Source organism: Gekko japonicus, unplaced genomic scaffold (assembly GCF_001447785.1).
Source record: "Gekko japonicus isolate JY-2015 unplaced genomic scaffold, Gekko_japonicus_V1.1 scaffold586, whole genome shotgun sequence".
NCBI classification, from domain to species: Eukaryota; Metazoa; Chordata; class Lepidosauria; order Squamata; family Gekkonidae; genus Gekko; species Gekko japonicus.
In genome coordinates, this window is record NW_015177025.1 from 502,765 (window position 1) to 513,712 (window position 10,948).

Below are 10,948 nucleotides of genomic sequence, written 5' to 3' on the forward strand. Positions count from 1 at the left end.
TTGGGGGTATTTAAATATCACCCCTATATTTTTTTCAACTTTTTAGATTTTTGTGCACACCTGGGGACTGCCCCACGTGTGCAGGAAAATCTCCCTGCCACCTAGGTGCCCCCGATGTGTGGATTTAGATATCCACACACAGGAGGCACCTTCGCTATTAGATATATAGACAAGGGGCGGGACCCGCGATACTCGGATCTATCTATCTATCTATCTATCTATCTATCTATCTATCTATCTATCTATCATCTATCTATCTGGTTTGACGCACAGCTTCTGCTTTCTTCAAAGGGTAAATTGCAGCCACATGCCCCAGACTCCTGAGAGCCTTTGTTCTCATTTGGGATAGGAGACACACTTCATTCTTTTATGCCCAAAGACCATGTAGTTTAGTTCTCATGCTGCACAGTTCCCCCAAAGCCAACCACATGCGCTCAAGGCCCTACTTGAAGGTCGTCTTCCTAGCTGGCATGCTAAATACAGATGCCAAACGAGTTCCTCTTTAGCCCTCCCCCCAGTCTATGCAGTGTACGCCGGATAGTGTTCTCCAACTATCCTTAAAGAAACAATAATACATATGAATGATATATACAAATAGGCCCAATCCTGGGCGAATCAGGAAAGCCATGCAACAGAGCCACCCACAGACAATAAAGGTATCTCGGTCTACTCAGGGGCGTCCCCATCTTTGCAGAAACATATGACTTTTGTAAATTAACTAGAAACATTTTGTTCAAAGCCACATGAGAATTACATATGCCCCAGAAGGGATGGGGTTTGGGGTGTGGCTGAGTGTCAGTTTGAGGAGGAATCAGCCTTTTCAGACCCCTGAGAGTTTAAAGGGGGGAAAGTCTGGTGGGTGGGATGGAATTTCCAAATTGTTCCTACAGCTCCTCAGAGCCCCCCAGCGCCCGTATCTTCTACCTTCAAACTTGTTCATCTATCAGTAGGGCAGTGAAATGAGGCCATCTGTAGATAGGGCAGGGGGGGTTGCGCACTTGGTGAACTCCTCACATACATATAGAAATATTCTATAAAGCTAGAAAAGGGGACTCCCAAAATGAGCATGCTCTAGAAGCCATAAAGTTGATAGCAGTTGAGTGTTAGTGTGTGTATGGGGGGGTGATGGGTAGAGGGGAACTTATCCATCTCCTGCACCATTGCCCATCATGCATACTTTAAAAAAGCGAATCTAAAATTTAGATAGTTTTTTAAAAATGAGCAAACACCACCAACTAATTCTGGAAGCAACAGCTGACCACCACTGCTTAGCACAGTGGTGGCGAACCTATGGCACGGGTGCCAGAGGTGGCACTCAGAGCCCTCTCTGCGGGCACGCGTGCCATCGCCCCAGCCAGGCCCAGACTATCATTAAAGTGTCGAATTCTCTGCCAAATAATTTTAAGTAAATGAAAGCATTTGGGATTGCTTTCCTTACTTTGTTTGGATTATCTTAAGTTAATGTATGAGTTGTTTTTTCTAAAGTAAAACCTCAGTATTCAGGTTAAATTGCCGTGTTGGCACTTTGCGATAAATAAGTGGGTTTTGGGTCGCAGTTTGGGCACTCGGTCTCTAAAAGGTTCGCCATCACTGGCTTAGCAGGAAGCGACTGCATTTTGCAGAAGATGTCACTCCTTTCTCTTGACACCATATAATAGCATTCCCACTACAATATTTTGGAAAACAAAAAGTTTCATACAGAACAGGGCCACACCTCAGTTGTAAAACCGTTCTCCCTTCCAGCATCTTAGCTGCATTGCAAAATGTTTTGCAAAACGCTTTGCAAATGTTGCTAAATTAGACTTTAATTGGTCTTTCAAGAGCAAGAACGCTGCTTTGCCAACAATCGCCCTCCCCCACATAGTTGCCCGCACACTGTGGTTAAGGTACCACTTGGCCAATGTTCACCTCAACTCACATCTGGTGATGCATTTGCCAACTTTTTTTTTCGAGAACACTAAATGGGAGAGTCAAGACAAATCTCACAGTTTTAAGGCCGAGCCCAGAAGAATCTAGTATACAAAGCCCAGTACTGGTAATCAATGTTCCCTCTAAGCTGCAGAGTCTTGTGAGCAGAAATTCTACTTTGTGAGCTACTGGCATTAAAGTTGTGAGTGAGCAATTTGGCTACTGCATGAATTAGTTTGCTCTGGAGCCCTCCTTCATGAGCGAAGACCAAAATGTGTGAGCCGGAAGCTAAGAAACTGTGAGCTGGCTCACACTAACTCAGCTTAGAGGGAACACTGCTGGTAATCCACATGCTGCCCCATACAACAGTATGTGGGTGCAAGCATTATTTTATTATTTACAGGAATTCTATGTGTCCAAGGAGCTCAGGACTGCAGACGTGGTTTCCCCCTCTTCCATTTTATCCTCACAACAGACTTCTGAGGTAGGTTAGGGTGAGAGTGACTGGCCCAAGGTCACCCAGTGAGTCCCATGACAGAGTGAAGATTTGAACCTGAGACTTCTCAGTCCAAACTGGCCCCTCTAGGCCACCATGGCTGCCAACAAGGTGATGATACAAGGTGATGTGTGAAGGGGTCAGTGTACCTGTTTGACCCACTGAACCATAGGTAGAAATGATGAGGTGGTAAGTTTTTCTGCACCATCAAAGTTTCACGTTGGCTTCTTGCCTGACCTGACTGTGCCAAGGGTGACATTAATGGAACTGTGGAATAGGGATAAAATGTCCTTTTGGACAGTCCTACTTGTGTCGGGGGAAATATGACCTCACTTCCCAGGAGTGAGGGGGGATTCACAGGTAGTTCTAAAGTGGCTGCACTCCTGTGTTAAGCAAACCCTTTGTGAGGATCAAATGGCGGTCCTTCTGACATTTGACTGACAAAAATAGGTCCACTTTTTGGGTTTTGGCTTACACAGGCAAGGAGAATCATCAGGTCTGTGATGCTTGGGAAAGGGAGAGGGCGAAAGATCCTGTTGCCAAGTCAACTTACCTATCAAGTGTGCTTTTATTTGCTCATTTTGTGTATTTCTTTCCTTTTGCGTGAAGAAATGCAAAAAGTGGTATGTTAGTCAATTAGAACGGCCTCATGATCAGCAGAAATCCACACCACTGATGCTGCTCCTCTGAGATTTCATCATGCATTCATCGTCTGCCTGGTTTCAACACACATGAGGGGAAAGGTTGGAGTGACATTTTTCACCAGGATCCTGAGTTCTGTGTCCAATTTCAGTGTCTTATGCAATGTGAGTGGCAGAACTTACAAAGCATGGCACGCAGCAAAAATTACCAGAGCCAGTTTGGTGTAGTGGTTAAGCGCACAGACTCTAATCTGGGAGAATCAGGTTTGATTCCCCACTCCTCCACTTGCACCTGCTGGATGACCTTGGGCAAGCCATAGTTCTGACAAGAGCTGTCCTTGAAAAAGAGCAGTTCCTGCCAGAGCTCTCTCAGCCCCACCTACCTCACAGGGTGTCTGTCGTGGGGCGGGGAAGGGAAAGGAGATTGTAAGCTGCTCTGAGACTCCCTTGGGTAGTGAAGGGCGGGGTATAAATCCAATCTCTTCTCCGTCTTCTTCTCCATGGACCTGGTAGCTTACTTCACCCAACAGTGAAATATTTTTGAAAGATGCAGCGTTGAAATATATTGCACATTCTAGAAAAGCTCAATTGGTATTTATTCCAGTGCTGTTCAGTATCAAGGCCCCTGAGCCATCCATGGTATTTGCCAAGGTCAGACATTTGGCACCGTTAGATTTACCAAGCTAGATGAGAGCTGGTGTAGTGATTGATGGTGTCAGACTAGTATCTGGGAAACCTGGGTTCAAATCCCCATTTCTGCCACGGAAGCTCGCTGGGTGATCTTGGGCCAGTCACAAGCTCTCAGCCTGACCTCCCTCACAGGGTTGTTTGTGAGGATCAAATGGAGGAGAGGAGAACGATGTGAGCTGCTTTGGGTCCCATTGGGGAGAAAAGCGGGGTTCAAATGAATTAAATAAACAGATAAATAATATACATTAGGATAAATAATATACATTAGAAGGGTTCTTGAGAACTTTTTTCATTGGTAAATAGCAGCCTTTGAGGCCTTGATCCAGGTTCCAGGGGACTGTCTGAGGTTGGGTAAATAGCAGGGGAGGTTTCTTGGTACTTTTACCAGTCAAAGTGCTTGGGTGATCCATTCCCAGATATTCTTGCTTGACCTTCAGATACCAGAACTGAGTTCCCACCATTTGCCTTTAAAGTGAGAGGCCTCCAGAGTGCAGAGCACTGGTGTGTGAGGTGTGAGATCATGCCATGCACATAAAAAAAATCTCCAAAACACTGAACTTTCCCCACTTTCAGTGTTTGAGCAGCACATGTAGATGTCTTTAAACTGGCACACTTTTGTTTCCACGCAACCTCTCACCATTTTTGAGAATCCAGGGCACATTGCCCAAGTTGTGAATATATAATTCACTGTGGCTGGAACATTCGCACAGCCAGCAGCCACACACCACTATTACAAGCACAGATTCAATAAAAACACAAGAAATATTCATCTTCTGTTTTCAGGCCATTGCATTGTGCCACCAATCCATCCTAACACAAGAAACATCAGAGCTCATGGTCACACCATTTGATCAGAGAAAGCTTTCCCACGTTAATCCTACGTGACGTGGGCTGGCTATGATTCCTTGGGGGTGGGAATAAAAGTACTCTGCAAATGCTCAGAACACACTCTTTAGTACTGTTTTTTACGTTGAGAGTTGGTGTAGCATAATAGCCCAAAGACTGAACCCGAAGGTCCTGGGCTCAAACGTCGCCCTTGTCAAGAACACACTTGATGGCCTTAAGACAGGCTATTCTCTCTGCCGCCCTCAGCTCTCCATCTGTAATGGCCTACCTTACAACACTGTTGTCAAATTACTGAGATGAGGTCTGCAAGGCGTTTTGAACACAGAAAACACGACATAGGCTAGGTATTATCATCACTGTACCTGGTCCGTAGCACTGAATGCGAACTCCAAAACCAATTTGAAGTCTGAACTCCAGATCCAATTATGCAAAGCTTAGTGACCCTATTTTCAAAGGTTTCTCTGTGGAGGACTAGAAACTGCTTCTTCCCCCCCCCCTGCTCTGAGCCTAATTTTTTAAAAAATGTACACCTGAGGGAGTCAAGGTGAGGAACGGAGGTCCCCGGGGCCATGGACGTCCTTGAATCCAAGGCTGGGAGGCCAAAATGAGCACAGCTTTTCCTCCTTTTTGGCAGGGAATTTTTTTAAACAAACAAAGTGAAGAAACACTGAGGATTTAAGTAAACAGTGGAAGATTTATCTGACAGGCGAGCTAAGGAGTCTTGCCCTTACCCCTCTTCTCACAGCCACTACTCAAGAGTTCACATCGACCTTCTCCAAAAAGCAGCACCCCCACTCATGTGCCCCCCCCAACAATTGGGGGCACCCTTTCCCTTGGGACCTGAGTGGAAAGAGGCAAATGTTAACAGTCCGTAATGGCAGCCATTTTCTTGCTGGTCTTTTTTTTTTTTTGCCACTCTGTTAACCTTGAATAAGGAGAGGCGGGCTTTGTTAACTCACATTAATAACTCTTCCCCCATTAAAGAATCAAAACCACTAGTTAAATGTCAGTTTTCGGTCAATGAATTGATTAAATTGACAAATATGTCTACATGACAGCGCAGCTGAAGACAGTAGCGTGTGTCATGGCAAGCGCCATCTTAGAAGAGGCATTCCCTCAACAGAATGTTTCTTATAGAATCAGAGAATCATAGAGTTGGAAGGGGGCCACAGAGGCCATCTAGTCCAACCCCCTGCTCAGTGCAGGATCAGCCTAGAGCATCCATGACAAGTGTTTGTCCAGACGCTGCTCAAAGACAGCCAGGGAGGGGGAGCTCACCACCAGTGTTCCCTCTAAGCTGAGTTAAGTGTGAGCTAGTAAAGGTAAAGGTTTCCCTTGCTCGAAAGCCAGTCGAGTCCGACTCTAGGGTTGCGGTGCTCATCTCCGTTTCCAAGCCGAAGAGCCAGCGCTGTCCAAAGACGTTTCCGTGGTCATGTGGCCGGCGTGACTGAACACCAAGGCGCACGGAACGCTGTTACCTTCCCAAGGAAGTGGTACCTATTTATCTACTTGCAATTTCTTGCTTTCGAACTGCTAGGTTGGCAGGAGCTGGAACTAGAGACGGGAGCTCACTCTGTCATGCGGCACCCGGGTCTCGAACTGCTGAACTACCGACCTTCCACAGCCTGCAGTTCTGCATCTTAAGGTAAAGGTAAAGGTTCCCTTGCTCGAAAGCCAGGCGTCCGACTCTAGGGTCGCAGTGCTCATCTCCGTTTCCAAGCCGAAGAGCCAGCGCTGTCTGAAGACGTTTCCATGGTCATGTGGCCGGCATGACTAAACACCAAGGCGCACGGAACGCTGTGACCTTCCCACCGAAGCGGTCCCTATTTATCTACTTGCAATTTCTTGCTTTCGAACTGCTAGGTTGGCAGGAGCTGGAACTAGAGACGGGAGCTCACTCTGTCATAGTGACAGCCCTTCAGAGACTTCAAGAGAGCCATCATGTCCAGGGTTCCCTCTAAGCTGAGTGAGTGTGAGGTAGCTCACAGTTTTTTAGCCTATGGCTCACTGATTTTTCTCTCAGCTCAGGGAGGAGGGCTCCAGAGCAAACTAATTGATGCAGCAGCCAAATGGCTCGCTCACAACTTTCATGCCAGGGGCTCACAAAGTAGAATTCAAGACTCCACAGCTTAGAGGGAGCACTGCCATGTCTCCCCTCATCCTCCTCTTTCCAGACTGAACATTCCCAAGTCCCTCAGCCTTTCCTCATAGGGCTTGGGTCTCCAGGCCCCCAATCATTCTCCTCTGCACCTGCTCCATTCGGTCCACATCCTTTTTGAAGTGAGGCCTCCAGAACTGCATACAATACTCCAGGTGGGGCCTGAGCAATGCAGTGTACAATGGGACTGTGACATCTTGCAATTTGGATGTTATGCCTCTGTTGATACACCCCAAGATCACATTAGCCTTTTTAGTCGCTGCATCACACTGGCTGCTCATATTTAATTTATGGTCCACCCGTAACCCAAGATCTTGTTCACACACACTGCTACCCAGAAGTGTATCCCCCATCCAGTATGCATTTTCCTCATTTTTGTTACCCAGATGTAGAACTCGGCACTTACCCTTGTTAAATTGCATCTTGTTCACATCCATCCACTTTTGCAGTGTGTTCAGATCTTGTTGAATTCTATCTCTGTCTTCTGGTGTGTTCGCTGCTCCTCCCAGTTTGGTGTCATCTGAAAATTTAATGAGTAGCCCCTCCACACCCTCATCCAGATCATTTATAAAAAGTACTGGGCCCAGAACTGAGCCCTGTGGCACCCCACTGGACACCTCCCTCCATTCAGATGAAATGCCACTGACAACCACTCTCTGAGTGCGGTTCTCCAACCAGTTCCCTCTCCACCTATCCAGCACTCTAGTTTACGCATCAGAACATCATGGGGAACCCTGTCAAAAGCTTTACTGAAATCCATTTTCTAAAATGGTGGCTGCTGCCACCCCAGTTTTTGTAATCTTTAATTTTATCAAAACAATTTTTTGATCTGCCCAATTGGCAACCACTGGTAAAAAGTTTTCATTTCTAAAATGGTGGCTGCTGCCACCCCAGTTTTTGTAATCTTTAATTTTATCAAAACAATTTTTTGATCTGCCCAATTGGGAACCACTGGTAAAAGGTTTTCACTGATTAACCTAACCAATGAATTGTCCAGTCCAATCAATTCATAACCTGTTTTGCTCACATGAGGGTTCGATGAATGGAAAGCTGTGCCCTCAAGAATACTTTCAGCCTCTAAAATGGTGTTTGCCAGGATTTACACACGCCTGGAAAACACAACTGATCTGTCAGCCTTCTCCCACTCTGGCTCCAGATGTATGGGGCCTACTCCTGGTTACTCTGCAGTGAGCAAAAGGCACCTGGCCTGTTGTCAAGCCATGTCACATAACCTTGGAAGCAATACTCCCTCTAAGCTGTGGAGTCTTCTGAGCAAAAATTCTGCTTTGTGAGCTAGTAAAGGTAAAGTTTTCCCTTGCTCAGAAGCCAGTCAAATCCGACTCTAGGGCGCAGTGCTCATCTCCGTTTCCAAGCCGAAGAGCCAGCGCTGTCTGAAGATGTCCCCCACTTTGTGAGCTCCTGGCATTAAAATTGTGAGTGAGCGATTTGGCTACTGCAAATTAGTTTGCTCTGGAGCCGTCCTTCCTGAGCTAAGGCAAAAATGTGTGAGCCGGAGGCTAAAAAACTGTGAGCTAGCTCACACTAACTCAGCTTAGAGGGAACACTGCTTGGATGTTGTATGGATTGATGGGAGTGCACTTTGCATATGTGTAGAGGAACTCTTGACAGAGTCCCATAAGTGAAAGTGAGTCCCACGGACTGAATTTACAAGGGAATCACACATGCCAAGGTTGAAACCTGTCACTTCAGAACAGGTTAAATCAACCTTTCTCACAGGATTAAGTCACAGACATAACTACATATCCAATAAGCTTCTGAAGTATCGTGCCCTCAAAGGATACCAACACTATGAGTGAAAGTGAGTCCCAGGGACTGAATTTACAAGGGAATCACACATGACAAGGTTGAAACCTGTCACTTCAGAACAGATTAAATCAACCTTTCTCACAGGATTAAGTCACAGGCATCACTACATATCCAACAAGCTTGGGCTGAAATTACCTCAAAAAATTTACCTCAGAAGTGACAAATATCTTTCCCTCAAGAAAAGGGTATTACCGATCTGTCACCTCAAACACTTGTGACGAGATTTTTATGTTTTCCCTTACCAAAAGGTTCGGAATGGGGCAATTAATTCCATCTGAAAGTTGAACACCACAAATATCCCTTTTTCCCCCTTAGAAAACACATACATTTCCTTCAGAACAGAATTCCACACCCTTTCCCTTGGGCCTTCCAACGACTACATACTGAGGCAAAAGAACAGCCTCCATTTTTAGAGCCTGTGAGCAGCACAGACATAAGTGACGCCATTTTGAATAGCCGTCTAAAGAACGCTTTGTAGTCGCTGTTCACGGGAATAAAGCTCCTACTCTGCCCTAAACAGAATATCCGCCTCATGACAACAAAATTGGAAGGGGGGGGGGAACATTCCAGCCACTCTTTTAGCAAGGCAGGCGAATGCTCTGAGAGAAAATGCTATAATCTGACTGAACCCCAAGTTCCTTGAAGAATTAAACTCCACAAAGAAATAGGGACGCTTTGTACATTTGTGGGGAAGTATTACTTCAAAAGTGCCAAACGCTGCCACGGCCCTGAAAAGTATTTGTGGAAATTTCTTGTCCTGAAAGACAAGCTACAAAATTACAAAAATAAAGTGTTGCTGAGAGTTGGATAATCTTCTCCCTTTTCCAGAAAGGGCCTTATTGAGACGGCTTGGTGCTCACTTCTGCCCCATTTCAAATATTTTTACCTTATTTGGATGAAATATATTATTTTTCTAATGAAAGGATTTCCCCCCCCCCCTTTCTCCAAAAGGCCGGTTTTCCCCTTCAGTCCAGCTGGTGCCTTTATTAGGCTAACATTTGCTTTCTTCGGGGGAGGAGGAGAAAACCCCCCTCAGCTGAGGAGAAGCCATGCTAGTCAAACACTGTTCAGGATTCCCAATGCACGGCCTGCCTTTGCCCTATTTTATCTACAAATGCGCCCCCCCACACACACTATTTTCTATCTGTTGTCCTATCTAGATTTCGGCATACTTGACAATAGCTACGACGACTGCTGGACAAGAGCTCAGGCGACCAATGCTTTCTCCCTTCTGACAGAGGATCTTATACACTACGTGACAGGCAGACATTCAACAGGTGCTGCACATCTTCCCCTGTAAGGAGCTGCTGCTGATTGGGATGAGCTTCACCTGGTGAATTTTTGCCCCCACGGGCATGTGCTAATAGACACCAAGCATCTTTCAAGAAACTAAGGCCTGAGAAAATGAGGTGGTAGAAGGGGTGGCGCCATTTTAGGCTCAGAGGTGGTGAATTCCAGATTTGAACGTTCTTTCATAAACTCCCTCCTGCAGTGGTGGCTTCTTACTTGCAAGGGGTTTTGAACAGAAGGGAGCTTGCCAAAACTTGCTCTTGGCAGCTGTGTGGAAGTGGCATAATCAGTTCTACCACCTCACCCTCACTTCACTCTCTGGCATGTGTGAGCCAGGATTAAAGTGGCAACCTCTTCATTGCTGTTGTTCAGTCACACTGTCGAGTCCGACTCTTCGCGACCCCATGGGCCACCTCACGCCAGGCCCTCCTGTCTTCCGCCATCCTCCGGAGTTTTCTCAATTTCATGTTCGTTGCCTCGATAACACTGTCTAACAATCTCATCCTTTGCCATCCCCTTCTTCTTTGACCTTCAATCTTTCCCAGCATCAGGGTCTCCTCTAGTGAGTGCTCCCTTCTCATTGGGCGGCCAAAGTATTTGAGCTTTGGCTTCAGTATCTAGCCTTCATTAGTGCAAACTTAACTCTGGCACACCAGTGCAAAAACCTTTTAAGGATGTACGTGGCAGCAAATAGCGCAGGACAATGAATTTGCCTCAAGAATCTCACAAAAACTATAGTCCAGACAGCAAACCAGCCCCCCAGGAGGGCTGTTGTGGCCAGTGTTCCCTCTAAGCTGCATTAGTGTGAGCTAGCTCACAGTTTTTTAGTCTCTGGCTCACATATTTTTGTCTTGGCCCAGGAAGGATGGCTCCAGGGCAAATTCATTTATGCAGTAGCCAAATCGCTGGCTCACAACTTTATGTCAGTAGCTCACAAATTAGAATTTTGCTCACAAGACTCCACAGCTTAGAGGGAGCATTGGTTGTGGCTAGCATCTCTAAACAGTGAGATGGTGCTTTTCCATTTGCAATCTGCTGGAGAGCCCTTAACGGCGTTCAACCTGTACACAACCTTGTGGGGTGAATCACAAA